Below are 23316 nucleotides of genomic sequence, written 5' to 3' on the forward strand. Positions count from 1 at the left end.
CAACTACAAACCATAAAAGTCTCCTCCTTCAAGTGTCTGGAGTTTTTATCAGACCACAGCAGCAGTGGGTACACTTTTTTTTTTCTTGGATCTTTTTGTTTCTTCATTCTGATTAATTCAATACTGATTTTGAACGTGAATATGATACATGCAATTTAAGACTGGTGCTAACTTTCCATTTTCTTGATCTTGAAGAAGCGTAAATAATTTGGGTTTGCTGCTAGCTGGTAATCTTGAAATGATGTTCTCTTGTGTAGAGGTGGATTTAGAATTTAAAGTTGATGAATTCAATTTTTAAGGTTCTTACAACTGAACATGTTGCACTTGTGGGTAATCATAAAAATGTCACTTCATTAGTTATCTTGGTAAAGTTTTCACACATCTCTGTTAGATGTGAATACTTGTCTTTGACCCCTGAATATGTTGATTTTATGTCAATGAAGGAAGACCGCTTGAGGACTTAGGTGAAATGCATCGTTTAGCATATGCCCAATTTGTAACTGGGAGGTTCTTGCTTTGTTGTTGATCATAACGTGTGTATACCATTTGACATTGCTATGTTTTTCCTTTAGTTTAGCCAACATGCAATTGATAGCACAGGATTAGTGGTAAGATAGATAAACAATTCAGTCATGACATTTTTTTTCCATTGGAGCAGGAAAAAGATGAAGGGGAGCCTTGGAGCAACGGTAAAGTTACCTCTATGTGACCTATAGGTTACGGATTCAGGCCGTGGAATCAACCATTGATGCTTGCATTAGGGTAGGCTGCCTACATCACACCCCTTGGAGGTGTGCGTAAACACGGGATTTTTCGTGCACTGGACTGCCCTGAGCAGGAAAAAGATAGTTTGGTTTTTCAGTATCTATCAGATCATAGCTTAGTTAGTTGATATAGTTTATGATTAGGCTGGACCCTAACTCCTGAGTTGACACCCATTTTTAGGATTGAATTATAGCTAATTTGATATAGTTAGAAACTGGATCCAAAAACAGATCCACTGTTATGCTTGGTACCCTTTTCTCCTTGTTGTTTGATCAATAGGCTTTCTACCACGAGAAAGCAAGAAATGGAGTGATAAGAAGAGAGGAAGAAGAAATAAGGAAACATGATTGTACTTGTATTTACCAAGTTTTCATTAACATTGCGAAAGACAATGTTCAAACCTCTTAAACTTGGTAAAACAATAGATAGATTTTAGTTTCATTCCATTTTTTCTTTTGCCTAGATTTTTCTTTCAAAATTTTAGTAGTTCATCGTCTCTTGTTTCTGAACAGATGGATAAATTTGGGAGGGACCATGGAGATGACGGATATTCTATCACTGGAGACAAGCAGGAGTTTAGTTTTATTGATTTTGAGGATGAAGAGTCAGTATGCAACTATCAATCAAATGAAGATGAACCGGTTGTTATCTCAAATCCATTTCCTTTCGTACGTGGAAAGCCTCAATCGGTTTTTGTAGGAGAAACATTTTCATACCCCATTTCTTTGGAGAATACAACAAGAGAGTCGGTGCCACTTTGGGGAGTGAAGATTTTCTGTTCAAATCCTGATGATTCTTTCACTTTATATTACTTAAACCCCCTTTAGTTGATTCAGATGCAGATTATATTCAAAGGTTTTTAGAGGGATTTTCCCTTGATGATAGAACACTCCAGCCACAGCGGCCTCTAACTATTTGGTTAACTTGCAAACCTAAGGAAATCGGTTTGCACACGTCTATTGTGGAACTTGATGTTGGAGACGACAGGATTGAATGCGTGGTTTTTCTATTGGTTGAGGATAAAGTTTCTCAGTCGTTGTCTACCAGGAAACCATATTCAAGAATTCCAAGACGCGGACAAGCTGCCCATGAGTTCTCTGTGGCTGCTGCACATAATGTTAAAGCGGTGAGTAAAGGGTTCAATTTTATGCTCCCTCAATTTGAAATCCTGAGGAAGTTAGAAACTTATTGACAAACAAGAAAATTTCTGAAATTGTTCGAGAAGGTTTGAAGAGGGAGAAATATGCCGATTACTTCAGCACTCTACTTATCATGGAAGAACTACATTTGGAGGTAAAATTAGTCTCTATCTATAGTATGCATGAGAGTATATTGTGGTCCTTTGATTATTTAGGTTGTGGTTGATAGTTTATCTGTATTGTGGTTTATAAAAATGGTATGTTATTTTATTTCAGAAGGAAATGAGAAACTATGATACACTGAATGCCAAAATAAAAACTAGAAGGAATCGCTTATTGGCTCTTGAACTCCCAGACCCTGGTTGAGCGAAGGCCATCCCTTGTGCATGGAGATATTGTTTTTGCCAGATTTTCCTTTGAAGACCCAAATCACTCAACTCCTACTCATCAGGTTAACCTTTATATTTTAATTTTAAGGGAAAAAATGAGTTACTTTACTGGAGGAATCAGTTTAAGCCAAATTTACAAATTATTTTCGTAGTTTCGTCTTAAAGACCATATTAACGACTCAAATCGGATCTAGATTTCACATTTGTAGCTAATATACTCAAAGAAACCACATTTCTAAAAGAAGCATATAAAGTTTCTGATTTAGTCTCTTAAATGAGTAACACAAGGATTGTCAGAGGATAACAATAGATTACATCTTTGCTAGGATAATGTTCTTAGTACAAATATCATTATCTTCTCCGAATATTTTCTTGAGCACAGAGTAATAATGCAATGAACAGGACTCAAGAGAGTAGGCATCTTTCTTTAATCTCACAAAGTAATGCCAAATATGAACCACATAAGTTGACTAAACAAATAGAGACAGACATGCCTACTGATACACTTGCTTTACTTTCTGACCAAATTATAAGTTTACATAACTAACATGCTTTGAGGTCAAAAATTATTTAATTGTTATGTTTCCATATTCTATGTATTTTGTTTCTTTGACTTGCAATTTGGAGGAAAGCAGTTAAGAGAATTACTTTTACTTATACTCACATGGCATGTTACCTTTCTTGCCTCTCAGCATTGGTGAAACGACTTTGCAAATAAATCTTATCTTTTGGGCCTTTTTCTAACCTTCATTCAAACAGTTGGGTTTGAACTTGCTGTATCTAACATGAGACCAAGTAAAAATTAATAAGTTCGAAGTAGGATTATCATGTAATTTAGCATACCTTAGCGGACGATCCACTAAAAATATAAGTATCTAACAACAAGTGATAATTTCCAGGGTTATATATTCAGTATCGAGAGAACAGATGAAGTTATTTTGAAATTTCGTGAGGACTTTCATATGCAACATCATCCCAGGAACTTGTATGACATTCAATTTTCATGCAACAGAGTTAACATGAGGAGACTATACCAAGCTGTCCAAGCAGCTGAAGGTCTAGACCTGAATCTTCTCTTTCCTTCAGAAGTAATAGAACGGTCGAATAAAGGGACTCCCTTAGTTCCATTTGCATCTTTCAATCAGAAGCAGCTGCTATCTGTTGAAATGATTCTTGGTTGTAAGTGTGCACCTCCTTATATGATCCATGGGCCTCCAGGTACGGGTAAGACGATGACAGTAGTGGAAGCAATCTTACAACTTTACACTAGAAGGAAAAATGCATGCATTCTCGCCTGTGCAGCTTCCAGTAGTGCATCAGATCACATACTACAGAAGATTGTTAATGATAAAACTGCTGAACTGAAAGATAACGAAGTTTTCAGGCTAACTGCTTCTAGTCATCAATATGAAGATGTTAAGCATGATTTTCTTCGTTTTTGCTATTTTGAGAACTCCATTTTTAGATGTCCTCCACTCAATGCATTGTTGTGTTATAGGGTCATTATCTCTACCTATATGAGTTCATATCTACTTTTAGCAAAAAGGATTAAACCTGGACACTTCTCCCATATCTTCTTGGATGAAGCTGGCCAAGCACCAGAACCAGAAACTATGGTCCCTATAGCTAATCTTTGCCGTCAGGACACAGTAGTCGTACTTGCTGGAGATCCTAAGCAATTAGGTCCAGTTGTATACTCTGAAGATGCAATGAAATTTGGGTTAGGAGTATCGTATTTGGAGAGGCTAATGACATGTGAACACTACAGCAATGGGGATAAAAATTTCATGACGAAGCTTGTTAATAATTATCGATGTCACACTACTATTCTACACCTCCCCTCCAGGCTAGTTTATAGTGGAGAGCTTATTGCATCTAAAGAGGATACGTCGTTGTCACACCTCCTTTTTCCGCACCCGCGAGGCGCAAGGGAGTTTTTACAATTAAAGGACAATCGAAACGGGATTTATTTATTTATTTCAGAGTCACCACTTGGGAGATTTAGGGTGTCCCAAGTCACCAATTTTAATCTCGAATCGAGGAAAAAATGACTCCATATTACAGTCTGCGTACCAAAAATCCGGATAAGGAATTCTGTTAACCCGGGAGAAGGTGTTAGGCATTCCCGAGTTCCGTGGTTCTAGCACGGTCGCTCAACTGTTATATTTGGCTTGATTATCTGATTTTATACATATTAAACCTATGTGCAAGTTTTAAACTCTTGACCGCTTTTATTATTATTTTTTGAAGGAATGTGAACATCGTTTTAAAACATGTCTTTGGCTTGCGTCACATGAAATACACCCGCGATCCGGAACATATTTTTATTCAATGTTTTAGGATTTGGATTTGGGTCGCATGAAATGCACACGAGTTTAAGAAGGTAAGATTATTAAACACGCGCCTAAAGCGACTATCGTGTTATTATTTTGGGAAAGCCGTAAAATTCGCTAAACGACCTGTCCTCGAATTCTAAGTATTTTAATACATACATTTAGAGGGCCTCGCGACTTGTACATTTGTTTGTCGAGGCTCGTCTCATTTATTATTAAAGAATTTGCAACGTCATGGAAATGCATCTCGGGTCACGCCATAATCAATATACCCGTGATTAGAGACACATTTCGATTCCGTTGAGATTTGGATTTGGGTCACATAAATGTGCACCCGAGTTTAAGAAAATTAAATTATTAAAGGCGCGCCTAAAGCGACTAGCGTATCATTTATTTTGGGTAGGGCCATGAAATTTGCTAAACGGCCCGTCCCGGAATCTAAGTATTTAATACATATATTTTTGTGAGGGCCCCGCAATTTGTACATTTTTTACGTGGCGAAGCTCGTCTCGTTTTTATTATTTGAGGGCAAACTTAAGACAACTACGATTTTCTACCAATGAAGTCGTCCGAGGTTAAACAAAAAAAACAACGATTCTAACAGGTAATAATATCCATGGTAAAAATGAAAAAAAAAACAAAGCAATTTAACAAAGACGACACACAAACCGTTCATATGCTCACATTTACTTTAAGCATGCAGTAACTAAACATAGAATAAACATTTTTAACACAACAACAAAAAATTGTATTGTTGACATTCATCAATATCAAATATTCTCATTTGCCTTGAACCATAATATGCAAAACGAATGAAATGAAACAAAGGACGAAGAACACTAACCTTCGAACCTCGACAATCCTAGAACGACAAACAGTGCCTCCTACGGAACTCGAACCTGACCTCACTCGACGAGGAACAATGATGAAACCTCGGACAAACACCTCAACGTACCGGACCTCGATGCACCAGAGACGACCTCGATGGAAACAGAAAGCTCGGACCCAAAGCTATCAACGACCAGAGATTGTTGGTTGCTGCTGTATTTTTCGACGCGTCCGACTGATACGAGGAGATAAAGCAGAAGGGATCGTTTGGACAGTGACGACGCAGCAGGAGCTGGGCGTCGTTTGTGGTGGCGTTCGGACGTAGGCTGGGGGACAGTGACAACGAGGGGGGGAAGCTGGTGGTCGACGGACATTGGTGGTGGCGTTTTGGATGTGAGGGAGTAGGGGGCAGTGATTAATGGCTAGTGACGACGCAGCAGCAACAGCTGTGGTCGTCGGCTTCAATGGAGGAGTGCCGGACTGGTTTGTTGGAGCTAGGAGGAGGAGGGGTGGTCGTTCATGGCTGGACCTGCAGGCAGTAGGTGGTTTGGACAGTAGGGTCGAGGACTGGACGACGAGGGGCTGGTAGCGACTGGTTTTTTTTTCGTCGAAGGGTGGTGGTTATGGCGTCGGGGTCGTTAACGGGGGTGGAAGGGTCGTGGTGCAGGTGGTTTCATGGGGTAGCTGGGCTGTTTCGGACGTGAGTTTTTGGACAGTCCGGTTTTGTTAGGTTTTTCTATCTTCTTCAAAGAATGAAGAAGATGAACAGTTCCTCTCCTTCCCAAATTTTTCAAGTTCTCCGTTGGTTTTTCGTTCTTCTTCTTCTTTTTGGGAAGAAGATGAATAGTGCCCAGTTGGTTTTTCAAAAGCCTCCTTTCCAAAATTTCCAAGTCCATGTATTTGATACCCCATGCCAAGAAAAATGAGCCCCACGCGTGGTGGGGTTCAAGGTTTGTGTCCCCCACGTGTGGTGGGGTTCCCCGTGTACGGTGTTCCGTCCGTGTTCCCCACGCGTGATGGACTCGGATTATTATGTGCTAGGTCCGAAAATTAAGCCTAAAAGCGGGTAAGTTAAAACCCAAATATTATTCTTTTGCCCGGACTCGAGAATAAGAACACGACGTTGTTCGACTAATCCTATGTAAGCAAAGTAACTACCAAAATAAGACTAATATTTAAACAAAACTATATCTTTTTTTTAATATTTTTTCAAGATTAAAATAGCTCCAAAACATTGATAAAACTATTTTTGTAATTTTTGTTTTTTATATAAAGATAAAATATAAAGTAATATTTTTTGTATTTTTCAAAATTAAAATGACTACAAAACATTAATAGAATTATATATTTTTTGTAATTTTCGAATTTATATAAAGTACCAAAATAAAGTACAATTTTTGTATTTTTTCAAGTTTATGAGAAATACATAAACTAAAATTTATATATATATTTTTGTAATTTTTCTTTTTGCAACGAAATAAAGTAAAATAGTCAAAAATAGCTATATTAGACCTAAATTACATATTTATGCTAAAAAATGTGAAAATTCTCGGGGAGGGTCAAAAATCAGGTGTCTACAGCTGCCCCTCTTTGACTGGAAACACGAAAAGTTTTCCGACAAAGAACGACTAGACATGTTTTTGACCTGACCATTATTTGGAGGGACTACACTGAGGAAAGGAAAGGGATGTGACCGAGCCCTGGTATCTGAGCTGCCTACATATCCTTGGTTATACAGGAATCAGGCCACGTGTAGTTCGGGAATGAGAGATGGTAGATTGTACCGAGGTGAAGGGCCGATCGAGGTGCCGTTCCGTTGAGGTTCCGGTCCGCGGTCCTGTCATTACAACAAAAATGAAAACTGAAAAAGGCTAACTAAACCTATCAGCTACTAGTTACAAGGATTCCTATCTTTAAGTCTTCTGAAACTTGGTCTTGAGTCTTGAATGGTGCTTCATACAGACTTTGGATTTGAACCTTGATACTTGCTAGTTGTAGGCGCTAGTTCTTGAGTAGACCACATTTGTTCTCCACTTCCGTATTTCTCTCTCTTTTTTTTTTCTTTTCTTGTTTTTTTTTCTTTTTGTTGTGTCCAGCTTTTGTTGACCATCTCAGAATGTTGACTCGCATTCTTGAGGCGAGCTTCTGCTATTTATAACTTGGTTGAATGCTGGGGATTTTAGCTGTAGCCTTCTGCTTCCCAGTGCTGGGGATTTTTATTGTTTCCTGCTGGGGATTCTTGTTGTAACCTTCTACCTTCCGGTGGGGTTACTGATTTCCAAAATCTGCAGTATAAGACTAAAAAGTATTCCTCTTATTATACAGGTGGGCGCCTGAAACATGAAATGTAAAGACTGAAAAGTATTCCTCTCGTTATACAAGTGGGCGCGTGTTATGAAATGTAAAGACTGAAAAGTATTCCTCTCGTTATACAGGTGGGCGCCTGCATGAAATGTAAAGACTGAAAAGTATTCCTCTCGTTATACAGGTGGGCGCCTGACAAGAAATTTAAAGACTGAAAAGTATTCCTCTCGTTATACAGGTGGGCGCCTGGCAAGAAATTTAAAGACTGAAAAGTATTCCTCTCGTTATACAGGTGGGTGCCTGGTAAGAAATTTAAAGACTGAAAAAGTATTCCTCTCGTTATACAGGTGGGCGCCTGGTATGAAATTTAAAGACTGAAATGTATTCCTCTCGTTATACAGGTGGGCGCCTGGTTAAACTAAGACATAAAAGTATTCCTCTCGTTATTCAGGTGGGCGCCTGGTTTCTTCTTTCATTTGTCCTTGTTTTCCAGGTGGACGCCTGATTACTTCTTTTCTTTGTCCTTGTTTTCCAGGTGGACGCCTGATTACTTCTTTTCTTTGTCCTTGTTTTCCAGGTGGACGCCTGATTGCTTCCTTTCTTTGTCCTTGTTTTCCAGGTGGACGCCTGATTACTTCTTTTTCTTTGACATATAACAACCTCCGTTCTACAGGCGGGTCCCTGACAACCAAAACAAACAAAACAAAGGAAATTTCCTAACCCAGTTTCCACTGGGGAGATTTGTGAGTCGTTAGCAAAATCGTAACCCACTGATATTACTGATGCAATGAAGGGGAAATTTCCTCTAGGAAGTGCGTCTCCTAGGGGTAAAAACTTCGGTGGCTAAAACTAGGAAATGCGTCTCCTATGAATAAAATCTCAATTTAGGAAGTGCGTCTCCTAAAAAAACTCGAAAGACCTTAATTAGGAAGTGCGTCTCCTACAGGTAAAACTTCAATAAACAAGACTAGGAAGTGTGTCTCCTATGGTCGAACTTAAAATGAATCAAACTAAGAAGTGCATCTCCTAAGGGTGAAATCTCAATTCCGGAAGTACATCTCCTGAAATAAAATATAATCTGAATGATCTAAACTTAGGAAGTGTGTCTCCTATTGGTAGAACTAAACTTAGGAAGTGCATCTCCTATGGGGTAAAACTAAACTTAGGAGGAAATGCCTCCCCTATGGGTAAAGACGTGAGATGTATTCCCTTGTTATACAGGTGGGCGCCTAATGGTAAAGACACGAAATGTATTCCCTTGTTATACAAGTGGGCGCCTAAAATATGAAATGAACAGACAAAAAGTATTCCTCTCGTTATACAGGTGGGCGCCTGGAATGTGAAATGAACAGACAAAAAGTATTCATCTCGTTATTCAGGTGGGCGCCTGTCGGTAAAGACATGAAATGTATTCCCTTGTTATACAGGTGGGCGCCTAAAATGTGAAATGAACAGACAAAAAGTATTCCTCTCGTTATTCAGGTGGGCGCCTGTCTAAACTAAGACTGGAAAGTATTCCTCTCGTTATTCAGGTGGGCACCTGGTGGTAAAGATATGAAAAATGATATCCCCGCATTATACTGGTGGGTGACCTAGAACAGAAATGAAAAGACAGAATGTATTCCTCTCGTTATTCAGGTGGGCGCCTGTCTTCAACAATAACTTTAAAAATAAGATCCTATTTGAGGGCGGATGATCCCAACATATCCTATTTGAGGGCGGATGAACCCAACATATCCTGTTTGAGGGCGGATGATCCCAACATATCCTATTTGAGGGCGGATGAACCCGGCATATCCTATTTGAGGGCGGATGAACCCAACATATCCTGTTTGAGGGCGGATGAATCCGACATATCCTATTTGAGGGCGGATGAACCCGACATATCCTATTTGAGGGCGGATGAACCCGACATATCCTATTTGAGGGCGGATGAACCCAACATATCCTGTTTGAGGGCGGATGAACCCGACATATCCTATTTGAGGGCGGATGAACCCGACATATCCTGTTTGAGGGCGGATGAACCCGACATATCCTATTTGAGAGCGGATGAACCCGACTTATCCTATTTGAGGGCGGATGAACCCGACTTATCCTTAAGACTTGAAAATGTCTTACCTCGAATACTTGCTGGGGATTGGGATGAGTTTTCCCTTTCTACCTTCCCCATTTTTTTATTTTTTTTTATTATTTATTATTATTATTATTATTAGCTTCTTCCTTTGAAGACTAACTCCTTTGAGACTCGTTTTGCCTTAACCTGAAAGGAACCGCTGAGGATACCGATTTTCACCAAACTTGTGTTGGACTCCTCAAACCTGCTAGGGATAATACTGTTGGGATTATTTACTTACCTGTTGGGGGGTAAAATGTTATCAGCCGGGGATAACGCTGTCGAGGATAACACTACCGGGGATAGTGCTTCACTGAGCCCAAGTTTCATCCATTTGCCGGGGGACAACTTCCTCCCTTTGAAACTTATTATGTTGGGGGCAACACTGGTTCTAAGACCATTTCCCTTGAGACTGACGTTATCTCTATTCTTCCCCGAATGGGTATCTGATTTTCAGAAAATTTTCTAAATGAAATGAAAATTTTCTGCCCCAATTTGACAATCCCTTGTGGCATGCATTTTTGTCATCAATGCCATTTCCTTTACCTGTTTCAAATCAAACAAAATTTATTAATTTAAAACGCGGTGGTTGGTTGGGATACTCCTATTGGGTACAATCCCTTTCTGCTGGGGATATCCCTCTTCTTTTGTGGCATAGCTCGGAAACTGGCATTTCCCCGACCTTTTAGTCTAGTATGGATTTCGCCAAATCATGCTCACTGCTTTCCTTACTCTGTTCATGGGCCTTGGCCTTTAGGTTTATAACCTTTGATTTTGGCAAGGATATCCTTCTTGACATTCGTCAATTCTTTTGTCAATTCCCTTTTGTTGGGGATATCTTTCTTGATATTGGCCTAGCGCTTGTTCCTTACTGACTTAGACCATTTGGATGTTCTAATCGGATTCGGTCTTGCATAATTAGAAAGCTGATGGCATATTTTGAAGTCAATTCACACTTGTTCTGACCAGACAGACTCTATTGGGGATTTTTCTATGAAAGGAAAAAGATAAAAGGGAACAGAATAAAAGGACAAAGGAAAAAATGACTCTTTAACAAAAGAAACTATAAATAAAAACCTATCAAATGAAGATACCGACTCTAATGGTCATGACATGCACATGTGGCCTATCTTCCGTTGTCAATCATCTTTCGAGATCTTCAATTGGCAATTCCCCATCTGATTCTCAATCTTATTCGACTTGTAGTGCCCAAAAGGTTTTCACTATCAAGTCTCTCTCATTTTGTTTTTTTTTCTCTCAGCTTGCATCGCCTTATGGTGCCTGTGAAGGTTTTCACCGATAAGACTCTCTCATTTGTATCACTTTCCGGCTGGGGATTTGGAGTGCCGCCGGTATGACTCTTTCTGCCGGGGATTAGAGTCTTTTCTGCTGTGGAACAGAATGTTATGCTCACCGGTGAGACTCTCATTTGTCTGACTTGACATCTTTTGAAGACTGATCAGAAGGTCTTTCTTTGGACCGTAATGTGGGTTTTTGGATAGGGCTAGAAAAAAAGGGTATTAAAGGCTCAAAAATGAATCGATTTTGGGTTATTAATTACAACCTTCGGAACTAGATTTATTTACGACAAACGCAACCTCTACCCCAGTTTTCTTGCTTGGGGATATTTTAATTGATTTTTTTCATTTTTCAAAATTATGACCAAGCCGTGAAGCGCCTACGTATCCTCTTTGAGGAATCAGGTCAAATGTAGTTCCTAATTCCTCTTTTTTTTTTCTTGTGACTTTCTTTTCACTCATTTCTTATCTTTCTTTTCTTTTCTTTTGCTTTTTTTTTCTTCTTGTTTTTTTTCTTCTTGTTTTTGTTGTTTTTCTATTCTCTTTCTTATTTATCTTCCATGTTCGTATCTCCTAGTCGTTGCTACTGATTCCGAACGAGGGGTATGAAAGAGAAATAAATAAGGCTCAAAAGGGGTAACGAAGGATAAAGTGTTTAGGTAGCAGAACAAAATGCCTTCGTCATTCCAGTCTTCAAAACATGCCAAGTGCAAACAACACAATTGAACATAGATTTATAGTCTCTTCCGATGGTGCTGGACTTGACAATTATGTTAAACCTTTTATTTTTCCTTTGTCATTTCTAAAGCACCGTTGGGCGACACCCTCATTATCATGAATGACCCTCATTATCATGAATGACCCTCATGCCAATTTGGCGAATCTTTGCTTCTTAACGGTTTTCTTTGTGTTTAACTTGCTCCAGTTCCACATGACTCGGGATCCAAATAATCTCAAACCATTCTTATTTCTTTTAAATGCTTTGATCACCTTCCCAGGGTTTTATGATTAACTTTTAAGATTAGGCCCCAAACTGGGTGCGCACGTCATATCCCTAGAATCGGCATCGAACAAAACTGATAAAAGGGCTAAACAAAAGATGACCGGAAATAACAAAAGACTGGCTTTGTATTAGACTATCAGCGAAATGGTTTGAATAATAAAACAAACAAAACTACCAGAATAAAATCCTAACACAAACTGGACAAAATTTAGAACAAACTGCTATGACAAAAATAGAAAGATAAGAAGGTTTGACACAGGACAAAATCCAAGTTACAACCTTAATAATTTGGACAACAAAAATGACAACAAAATAAGCCACCAAATGCTTCTTTCTTGTTAACCAAGGAACGGAGCGTCCTTTCACTTTAGCGAAACTGGCGTCTTAGCCGCTGAGCTTTGCATCAGTATTGCCAGACCATTGCCAACTTCAATATCATCAACCTCTGTCAACAAGTACCCAATAGGATTTGAGTGTTTCTGTTATCAGGCCTGATCCCCGCAGAGTGTGTATCACGAGATGCTCGTAAAGGATTCTAGGTGTCATTGTCTGGCTTACCACAAACCAACCACCTTAACTTTATTTGCAAAACAAACAGATTAGAATGGACTCAGTCGGTCCCCATTATTAACAACATCCTTTCTTTTTTTTTTCTTTCTTTTTTTCGATTTTTTTTTCTTCTCTTTTTTTTTTCATTTTTCTTCGGTTTTTTTTCATTTTTTTTCTTTTCTTTTCCCTTTTTTCATTTCTTTTTTTTTCATTCTCTTTTTTCGTTATGGTCGAATCTTATGGAGATTGCCTACGTATCATGACCCCGCATGAATCAGACCTTGCGTAGTTCGTACCAATAAAAGATAAACAGTAAGTAAACATTTTTTTTTTGAATTTCCAACTTTCAAATTTAAACAAACTTGATTGCAAAAGTTTAAAAACTAACCATACTAACAGACTTTTGACAAGAGACAACAAACGGCCTCGAAAATCAAATAACTCGCATACTTTAATCAAAGAATTACAAACTCAAAACAGACAGCGAGTTCCTTTCCCCGTTTGCCAAATGCAACCAAACGGTTATTTTTGCAAATGTGGCCCCTTCCAAATTTCATATAAATTTTGAGGCCGGGGAGGATTATTTTATGACACTTTACAAACCTGTCTATTCTTTTACGAAAATAACCTTTTGACAATTGAAAGATACTCTAAGGCTATTTCGGCAAGAACGGTTTAAAACGCGGCCGAAGCTGGCTCGACTTATTTTGACCAAAAATCCAAACGGTATTCACCTGACCGTTGACTCTTTGTTTTTTTTCTTTTCAAAATTACAAAAAACTGGTGTTGCAAACACGACCCTTCATCGCCTCGGGGACGAAGATTTTTAAGGCTGAGTGGGTCAACTAGATCAAAATCCTAAAATGACCCAAAGGTGGCTGTTTATGCAAAGTCAGCCTTCCGGCGTCCCTTTCGGGAACATTCGGCTATGTCTTGATAAAATAGTGTCACCTGACTTATTCATGACTCTTTTTATCGTTTTCCAAATTAGAAAACTCAATTTTGCAAATACGGCCTTTCAACGTCTCGGGGATGAAGGTTTTTAAGGCTATGTGGGTCAACCGGACCAAATCTTAAAAAAATGACCCGAAGGTGGCTGTTTATGCAAAGTCAGCCTTTCGGCGTCCCTTTCGGGGACATTCGGCTATTTATGACAAAACAACATCACCAAAATTAAAATTTGACATATATTTTTTGTTATTTATTTATTTTTGGCTTTTTTTTAGCAAAATGGGGGTTGGACCCGATGAGGGTTGCCTACGTATCTCACATCCGGTGAGAATCAAACCCGCATAGTTCGGGCCAATAAACTATTTTTGAGAAGACCCTTTTCCATTTTCTATTCCTTTTTTTTATAGCAAACAAACAAACTATTATTTTTCATTCGTAACAAACAAACTAACTAACGTAAAACATAAAACATTCCTTTCTTTTTCATTTGTTTTTCTTATTCTAAAGAAAAAAGAAAAATGTTTTTTTTTTGGAATTTTTACCTTTAATACAAGAAATGCTTAAAAAAAATATTTTTTGAATTTTGAATTTTCTTTTGATTTTTTTTTTGGATTATATATATATTTATTTTGGAACAGATAATAAATCACGTTCAACGCCCGACTCTTTTTATTTTTATTTAACCATTTTCATAGACAAACCAAAAAAACAATTTAAAAACCAGACTTTTTTTTTTCATTTTCATTTAATGGCAAAACAAACTATTTTCTTTTCTATATTTCTGAAAAAACAAGACAGAACAATGATGCTTTTTTTTTTTCTATTTTTCCTTTGCTTTTAATATAACAAACTAATAAGACATTTTATTTTCATTTTCTTAAAATTTCGGCAGAGTTTCGATACTATTCGGACATTGGTTTTTTTTTTCTTCTAAAAATAAGTAGTTATATCTCTACACTATTATTTTCTCCTCTTTTTCACGATTTTCTAATTTATGGAAAATGATGACAACATACAAAATCTTTTGAATTTTCATGCTCTTTATATATATATATATATATATATATATATATATATATATATATATTTATTTATTTTTTTAAAAATATATTTATTGTATTTTTTCAAAAATGTGGCATGGAGGACATAGGGAATTCCAAGACTTCTTGGATTCCACAAATGTTCCCACTGTGCTTTTCCCAAAAATGAAGCATGGGGGACATAGGGAATTCCAAGACTTCTTGGATTCCACAAATGTTCCCCATGTGCTTTTCCCAAAATGTAAAGCGTGGGGGACATATGGAATACCAAGGACTCTTGAATTCCACAAATGTTCCCCATGCTTTTGATTAAAATAAGACCATGCTGGAAAAACGTGCGGCCTTCTTATTAAACGTGATCAACATAACAATTCACCCTTGAATAAGTACAACATGTAGCACATAAGATGCCAAAAAATGGTCTATTATTTTCAGGTTGCTTGTCCTAGACGGACTCAACCCCTGTGTTGAGTCTCCTAAGTCAAATGCACATGATGCAAATAAACGTTCCTACTAGGGATCCGGCATGTGGCTTTGTTATACTAGGTTCAGAACCTAGGTGTTTGTTCTAGACCTGGCTTACCCGAGCGGACAGCTCGAGCCGAGGAGAGGGCTACGTATCGGGGACCCGCGGGGTCGTCCGACTTTGTAACTTGTCCGACCTCTTTCTTATTTCAAGGTATGACACTAACAGAATAGGGAGTCTCGACCAGAGAGCTTCTCCCCGGAGGTAAGAAGAGAAGGGTTTCGGCACAGTTTATATACAGTTCAAATAATATCAAAGCGGTAAAAACATCATTTAGCACATTGAGTTTAAAACATGTAACAAAATTAGATAATAATTAAAGCCAAATAATAACAATTATTCTAAGCTCGAATTCTTAACCCTGAACCAGTGGTTCTGGGTCATTTATCCCCAGCGGAGTCGCCAGAGCTGTCACACCTCCTTTTTCCGCACCCGCGAGGCACAAGGGAGTTTTTCCAATTAAAGGACAATCGAAACAGGATTTATTTATTTATTTCAGAGTCGCCACTTGGGAGATTTAGGGTGTCCCAAGTCACCAATTTTAATCTCGAATCGAGGAAAAAATGACTCCATATTACAGTCTGCGTACCAGAAATCCGGATAAGGAATTCTGTTAACCCGGGAGAAGGTGTTAGGCATTCCCGAGTTCCGTGGTTCTAGCACGGTCGCTCAACTGTTATATTTGGCTTGATTATCTGATTTTATACATGTTAAACCTATGTGCAAGTTTTAAACTCTTGACCGCTTTTATTATTATTTTTTGAAGGAATGTGAACATCGTTTTAAAACATGTCTTTGGCTTGCGTCACATGAAATGCACCGCGATCCGGAACATATTTTTATTCAATGTTTTAGGATTTGGATTTGGGTCGCATGAAATGCACACCCGAGTTTAAGAAGGTAAGATTATTAAACACGCGCCTAAAGCGACTATCGTGTTATTATTTTGGGAAGGCCGTAAAATTCGCTAAACGGCTTGTCCTCGAATTCTAAGTATTTTAATACATACATTTAGAGGGCCTCGCGACTTGTACATTTGTTTGTCGAGGCTCGTCTCATTTATTATTAAAGAATTTGCAACGTCATGGAAATGCATCTCGGGTCACGCCATAATCAATATACCCGTGATTAGAGACACATTTCGATTCCGTTGAGATTTGGATTTGGGTCACATAAATGTGCACCCGAGTTTAAGAAAATTAAATTATTAAAGGCGCGCCTAAAGCGACTAGCGTATCATTTATTTTGGGTAGGGCCATGAAATTTGCTAAACGGCCCGTCCCGGAATCTAAGTATTTAATACATATATTTTTGTGAGGGCCCCGCAATTTGTACATTTTTTACGTGGCGAAGCTCGTCTCGTTTTTATTATTTGAGGGCAAACTTAAGACAACTACGATTTTCTACCAATGAAGTCGTCCGAGGTTAAACAAAAAAAACAACGATTCTAACAGGTAATAATATCCATGGTAAAAATGAAAAAAAAAACAAAGAAATTTAACAAAGACGACACATAAACCGTTCATATGCTCACATTTACTTTAAGCATGCAGTAACTAAACATATAATAAACATTTTTAACACAACAACAAAAAATTGTATTGTTGACATTCATCAATATCGAATATTCTCATTTGCCTTGAACCATAATATGCAAAACGAATGAAATGAAACAAAGGACGAAGAACACTAACCTTCGAACCTCGACAATCCTAGAACGACAAACAGTGCCTCCGACGGAACTCGAACCTGACCTCACTCGACGAGGAACAATGACGAAACCTCGGACAAACACCTCGACGTACCGGACCTCGACGCACTAGAGACGACCTCGATGGAAACAGAAAGCTCGGACCCAAAGCTATCAACGACCAGAGATTGTTGGTTGCTGCTGTATTTTTCGACGCGTCCGACTGATACGAGGAGATGGAGCAGAAGGGATCGTTTGGACAGTGACGACGCAGCAGGAGCTGGGCGTCGTTTGTGGTGGCGTTCGGACGTAGGCTGGGGGACAGTGACAACGAGGGGGGGAAGCTGGTGGTCGACGGACATTGGTGGTGGCGTTTTGGATGTGAGGGAGTAGGGGGCAGTGATTAATGGCTAGTGACGACGCAGCAGCAACAGCTGTGGTCGTCGGCTTCAATGGAGGAGTGCCAGACTGGTTTGTTGGAGCTAGGAGGAGGAGGGGTGGTCGTTCATGGCTGGACCTGCAGGCAGTAGGTGGTTTGGACAGTAGGGTCGAGGACTGGACGACGAGGGGCTGGTAGCGACTGGTTTTTTTTCGTCGAAGGGTGGTGGTTATGGCGTCGGGGTCGTTAACAGGGGTGGAAGGGTCGTGGTGCAGGTGGTTTCATGGGGTAGCTGGGCTGTTTCGGACGTGAGTTTTTGGACAGTCCGGTTTCGTTAGGTTTTCTATCTTCTTCAAAGAATGAAGAAGATGAACAGTTCCTCTCCTTCCCAAATTTTTCAAGTTCTCCGTTGGTTTTTCGTTCTTCTTCTTCTTTTTTGGAAGAAGATGAATAGTGCCCAGTTGGTTTTTCAAAAGCCTCCTTTCCAAAATTTCCAAGTCCGTGTATTTGATACCCCATGCCAAGAAAAATGAGCCCCACGCGTGGTGGGGTTCAAGGTTTGTGTCCCCACGCGTGGTGGGGTTCCCCGTGTACGGTGTTCCGTCCATGTTCCCCACGCATGGTGGACTCGGATTATTATGGGCTAGGTCCGAAAATTAGGCCTAAAAGCAGGTAAGTTAAAACCCAAATATTATTCTTTTGCCCGGACTCGAGAATAAGAACACGACGTTGTTCGACTAATCCTATGTAAGCAAAGTAACTACCAAAATAAGACTAATATTTAAACAAAACTATATCTTTTTTTTAATATTTTTTCAAGATTAAAATAGCTCCAAAACATTGATAAAACTATTTTTGTAATTTTCGTTTTTTATATAAAGATAAAATATAAAGTAATATTTTTTGTATTTTTCTATATAAAGATAAAATATAAAGTAATATTTTTTGTATTTTTCAAAATTAAAATGACTACAAAACATTAATAGAATTATATATTTTTTGTAATTTTCGAATTTATATAAAGTACCAAAATAAAGTACAATTTTTGTATTTTTTCAAGTTTATGAGAAATACATAAACTAAAATTTATATATATACTTTTGTAATTTTTCTTTTTGCAACGAAATAAAGTAAAATAGTCAAAAATAGCTATATTAGACCTAAATTACATATTTATGCTAAAAAATGTGAAAATTCTCGGGGAGGGACAAAAATCAGGTGTCTACAGTCGTATCAGAAATCATTGCTACAACTTTCTTCCCAATGAAGATTTTCGGATACTCTTTGTTGGCATTCAAGGATGTGACGAGAGAGAAGGAAATAACCCATCCTGGTTTAACATAATAGAAGTAAGCAAGGTAGTTGATCTTATTAAAAAGCTCACAGCAAGTGCAGATGTTAAAGAAACTGATATAGGTTTTATAGCCCCCTATCGACAACAAGTACTGAAGATATCTAAGGTCCTTGAGACATTAGAGATATTTGATATTAAAGTTGGAAGTGTTGAGCCGTTTCTAAGACAAGAAAGAGATGTTATTATTGTGTCTATTGTCCGATCCACAGTCAAGCACAATGAGTTTGACAGAACTTACTCCATTGGTTTCGTCAGTAATCCCAGGAGGTTCAACGTTGCAATTACACGGCCCAAATCATTGTTCATTATTGTTGGCAATCCACACATAATCTGTAAGGTATGTTCTTCTTTAACACCCCACTCCAAAAATGAAGTAGCTACTTCGCTTTCTCCTACTATTCCCATATTGCTGCATCCTTGAGTACTATTTTCTCTTGGAGTTTGGAAGTAATCTTTGTTCCTGCATGAAGCTAAGTCCAGTATCTGCACATAAATAAGATCCACTCAATGTTCCCACACTTGATCTGAAACTCGGTCAAATTGATTCTTGAAGAATGAATTGTGTTACATTATAGAAAATATTTTCATGGAAAATGAGTGGTTTTATCACTTATTTTCTCTTGTTTGGTTGGTAAGTGGAAAATATTTTCTATTGTTTGGTTAGAGAGTAGAAAATATTTTTTATGCAACTCTCCTCACCCCTCCCTTTCCTCCTCCCCTTCCCACCTCCCCCCCCCCCCCCCCCCCCCCACCCCTTCCCGAAGTCTCTAAAAATTGACACAACCCAAAGGAACTAATGTGATGCTTTACTTTTTTACGAACCGTGAATTTTCGAACCCATAAATTTTATAATTTCTAAACTCGTAGACTTCCAAACACATACACGAACTCATAATTTTGGAACTTGTAAAATTTCGAACCTGTAAATCGAAAGATAAAAAAATAAAACTGAAAATATATAAAAAAATATTTTTTCCTTGGAGGGTGGGGGGAGGGGCAGGGGGTATTGGCGGGGGATAGCAGGGTGGGTGGTGACGAAAAAAAAACTAAAATTTTAAAAAAAATCCTTTTTGGAGAGAGGAGGTGGGTGGGTTTGGGGTGGGTTGGTGAGGGAGGAATAGGATGGGGAAGGTTGAGAAGGAGTTTTGGAAAATATTTTCCCTCACTTGATAAGAAAAATATTTTCCTCCAATTGGAGGAAAATGTTTTCCAAAATATTTAAGCCAACCAAATATGGGAAAATTGGAAAATATTTTTCGGAAAATATTTTCCTTCGTACCAAACACACCCTGAGAGTATCCTTGAAGAAGGAAAATTCTTTTGTTTTAGAGTTAACCCGCGACTTTATGTTTTTACTGAAGATAACATCTTAGTGTCTTCAGTATGTTTTTAGGGACCTTGCAATGATATCTCTGCTTATGATTTGATCCCAACAGTGGAAAGTTTTAATCTTTTCACTTCAGAGCATTACTAAACTTAAAAGTATTGCTTGTTTACTGTTGCAGGACATTTACTGGCAGAAGCTTTTATGGTATTGTGAGGATAACAATTTCTATCAAGGATGTCCTCTTCCTAGAAGATTGTCTGAAGATGTTGAGGAGCCAACATCTAAAGTGCAAAGCTAATTGAAGCTGCACCAGTTTGCAGAAAAAGGGGTGGTTATTGGTGATAAAAATCATAAGAGTGGAGGGTGAATTGGATGCTCTTTAATATATCAAAACTTCAATCGACTATATAAACTTATCAATAGACTAATCGTTAGATTTCTGCGAAATGTGACTTCTCTGAAATGCTCAACTTTTGAAGTGCAAGTATTTGGTGATGTTGCAAATAAGAGATTCTACTTTTAACTACTAAGCGAGAAAAGATAAAGATACATGCAAGAATCAAAAGATTGAGACATCAAGAATTATACTCTTTTAGACTCAGAGGCGAACCTATACTTTAAGAAGAGGGTGTTAGGAAGCGTGTCAAGCTAATAGAAGAAAAAGAATATTTAAGATAGAAAAACAATAAATTGCACAAGACAAGGCAAGATTTACGTGGTTCGGAAATTTTTGCTTACTCCATGGCCACACAAAGAATAGTTTTTTATTAATTGAAGAGAGAAAGAAGAAGTTTTGGGATGATCTACAAATGAAAATGTAGACCCCTATTTATAGGCATTTGAATGCCCTGCCGAGGTAAGAGCTTACATCATAAGAATACTAATGTAAGCTCTTACATCATAAGAATGCTGAGGTAAGTGCTTACAACACAAGAATGTCGATGTAAACGCTTACATCATATTTTCATCTCTTTTTGATTTTTCTTTCTTTTGTTTTGTCTACTTTCACATACAACAATAGGTTTGCTCCTATCAATCTCCCCCTCAAACCTATGTTACATCAAGAAAGAAAAAAAATTGCTATTCTCTGGTGGTGCCTTCACGCTATCAGTCTTGAAGGCTAACTGAGGCAGCGCACAACCTCAGTTTGTCAACACCGACAACTTTGGTCAACATATCTGACGGGTTCTTTGATCCTGGTATCTTCTGCGGGGAAAGAGTTCCATCATTTATCAACTCTCGGATATGATGATACCTCAACTGGATATGCTTCGATCTTGCATGAAACGCTGGATTCTTGGCAAGATGAATTGCACTCTGGCTATCGCTGAAAAGCTCACAATTGTCCTGCTCTTTACCTAGCTCTTTAAGAAAATTCTTAAGCCAAATCATCTCTTTTCCAGCTTCTGAGATTGTCATATACTCTGCTTCAGTGGTAGATAGAGCAACACTTTTCTGAAGTCTGGACATCCAACTAATAGCAGTACCACCCAAGGTGAACACGTGGCCCGTGATACTTTTTCGATTATCCAGATCGCCGCCTAAATTTGCATCAGCAAAACCTTGTAAGATAATATTGCTCTTTTTAAAACAAAGTGCCATACCTGAGGTGCCTTTGAGATATCGCAATATCCACTTTACACCTTCCCCATGCTCCTTTCCTGGATCTGACATGTATCTACTCACAACTCCAACTACATGGGCTATGTCAGGTCTAGTGCAAACCATAGCATACATCAAACTTCCTACTGCTGAAGCATATGGAACTTTGGACATGTACTTCCTTTCTTCATCTGTCTTAGGTAATTGGTCCTTTGACAGATTTAGATGGCTTCCGAGTGGAGTGCTTCTGGTCTTTGCATCATGAAGACTGAACCTGCTTAGTACCTTCTGTATGTACTTTTCTTGAGACAACTTTAAGGTTCCTTCCGACCTGTTTCTGCTAATCCTCATCCCAAGCATTTGCTTAGTTGGTCCTAAGTCTTTCATTTCAAACTCCTCCGCCAGTTGTTGCTTAACCAAATTGATCTTATTTATGCTAGATCCTGCAATTAGCATATTATCAACGTACCACAGTAAAATGATATAGGATTCATCAAAATTTTTGATATAACAGCAATGGTCCATCTTACATCATGTGAAACCATTTCTATGCATGAATCCATCAAATTTCTTGTATCATTGTCGAGGAGCTTGTTTCAAACCATACAAACTCTTCTTCAACTTACACACAAGGTTTTCTTTACCAAAAACTTGAAAAGCTTCAAGTTGTTTCATGTAGATGTCTTCTTCAAGGTCACCATGCAAGAAAGCAGTTTTAACATCTAGCTGCTCCAAATGCAAATTTTCTGCAGCTACGATACTTAGCACCAACCTGATAGTAGTTAATTTGACTATAGGAGAGAAGATCTCGGTGTAGTCAATTCCCTCCTTCTGCTGAAACCCTTTTACTACTAATTGTGCTTTGTATATCTTCTTACCATTATGCTAGTCCTTGACTTTGTACACCCACTTGTTTTGCAATGCCTTCTTTCCTTTTGGTAACTCCGTAAGTATCCATGTTTTATTCTTTTGAAGAGAACTCATCTTTTCTTTCATGGCTAGCTTCCACTTATCAAAGTCTATTACCTGCATTGCTTCAATAAAATGCTCTAGTTCTCCAGCATCAGTTAAAAGTAAATAGTGAAGAGAGAGAGTTAACCTATCTGGAGCATTCGTGACTCTTTTAGATCTCCTCAATGTAGGTTCATGAGTAACAGAATCCGAATTTGATTCAGGTTCTGATTCCAGATTTGGTTCTGTATTTGATTCTATCTCTGGTTCCGTTTCTGGTTCTGATCCAGGTTCGGCTTCTAGTTCTTCTTCAAATTCGACTTTTGGCTCTTCATTTTCAATTTCAGAATCAGTTATAATCCTTCTAGCCACTTCATTTTCTGAGATTTCTTCTAACTCAACTATTTCGGATATCTGTTTGCTGGTGCTGGTTGGTTCTACTTCAAGCTTGTCCTTGTACATCACATTTAATCGTGACATTCCTGTGTCTTAGGATCTTTCTATTCTGATCATCCCAAAACCGATAACCAAAATTATCATCACCATAGCCAATAAAGAAACATTTCTTGGCTTTAGGATCAAGCTTATCTCTATCATTAGAGTTTACATGCACATAAGCAACACAAACAAAAAAAATTAGATGTGAGAGAGTTACCTCCTTTCCTGTCCATACCTCCTCAAGAATTTCAAAATTCAGCGGTAAAGAGGGTCCCCTATTTATGAGGTAAGCTACCGTGTTAACAGCCTTGGCCCAAAATACTTCAGCAATCCA

General features: G+C 38.3%; 1 pseudogene; it reads left to right on the forward strand.

The window, feature by feature from the left end:
- Nucleotides 1–1164: 1164 nt before the first annotated feature.
- LOC142162320 (putative RNA helicase SDE3) lies at nt 1165–20289 on the forward strand (annotated as a pseudogene).
- Nucleotides 20290–23316: the final 3027 nt, after the last annotated feature.

The sequence above is a fragment of the Nicotiana tabacum genome, chromosome 7 (genome assembly GCF_000715075.1).
Source record: "Nicotiana tabacum cultivar K326 chromosome 7, ASM71507v2, whole genome shotgun sequence".
In the NCBI taxonomy this organism is placed as follows: Eukaryota; Viridiplantae; Streptophyta; class Magnoliopsida; order Solanales; family Solanaceae; genus Nicotiana; species Nicotiana tabacum.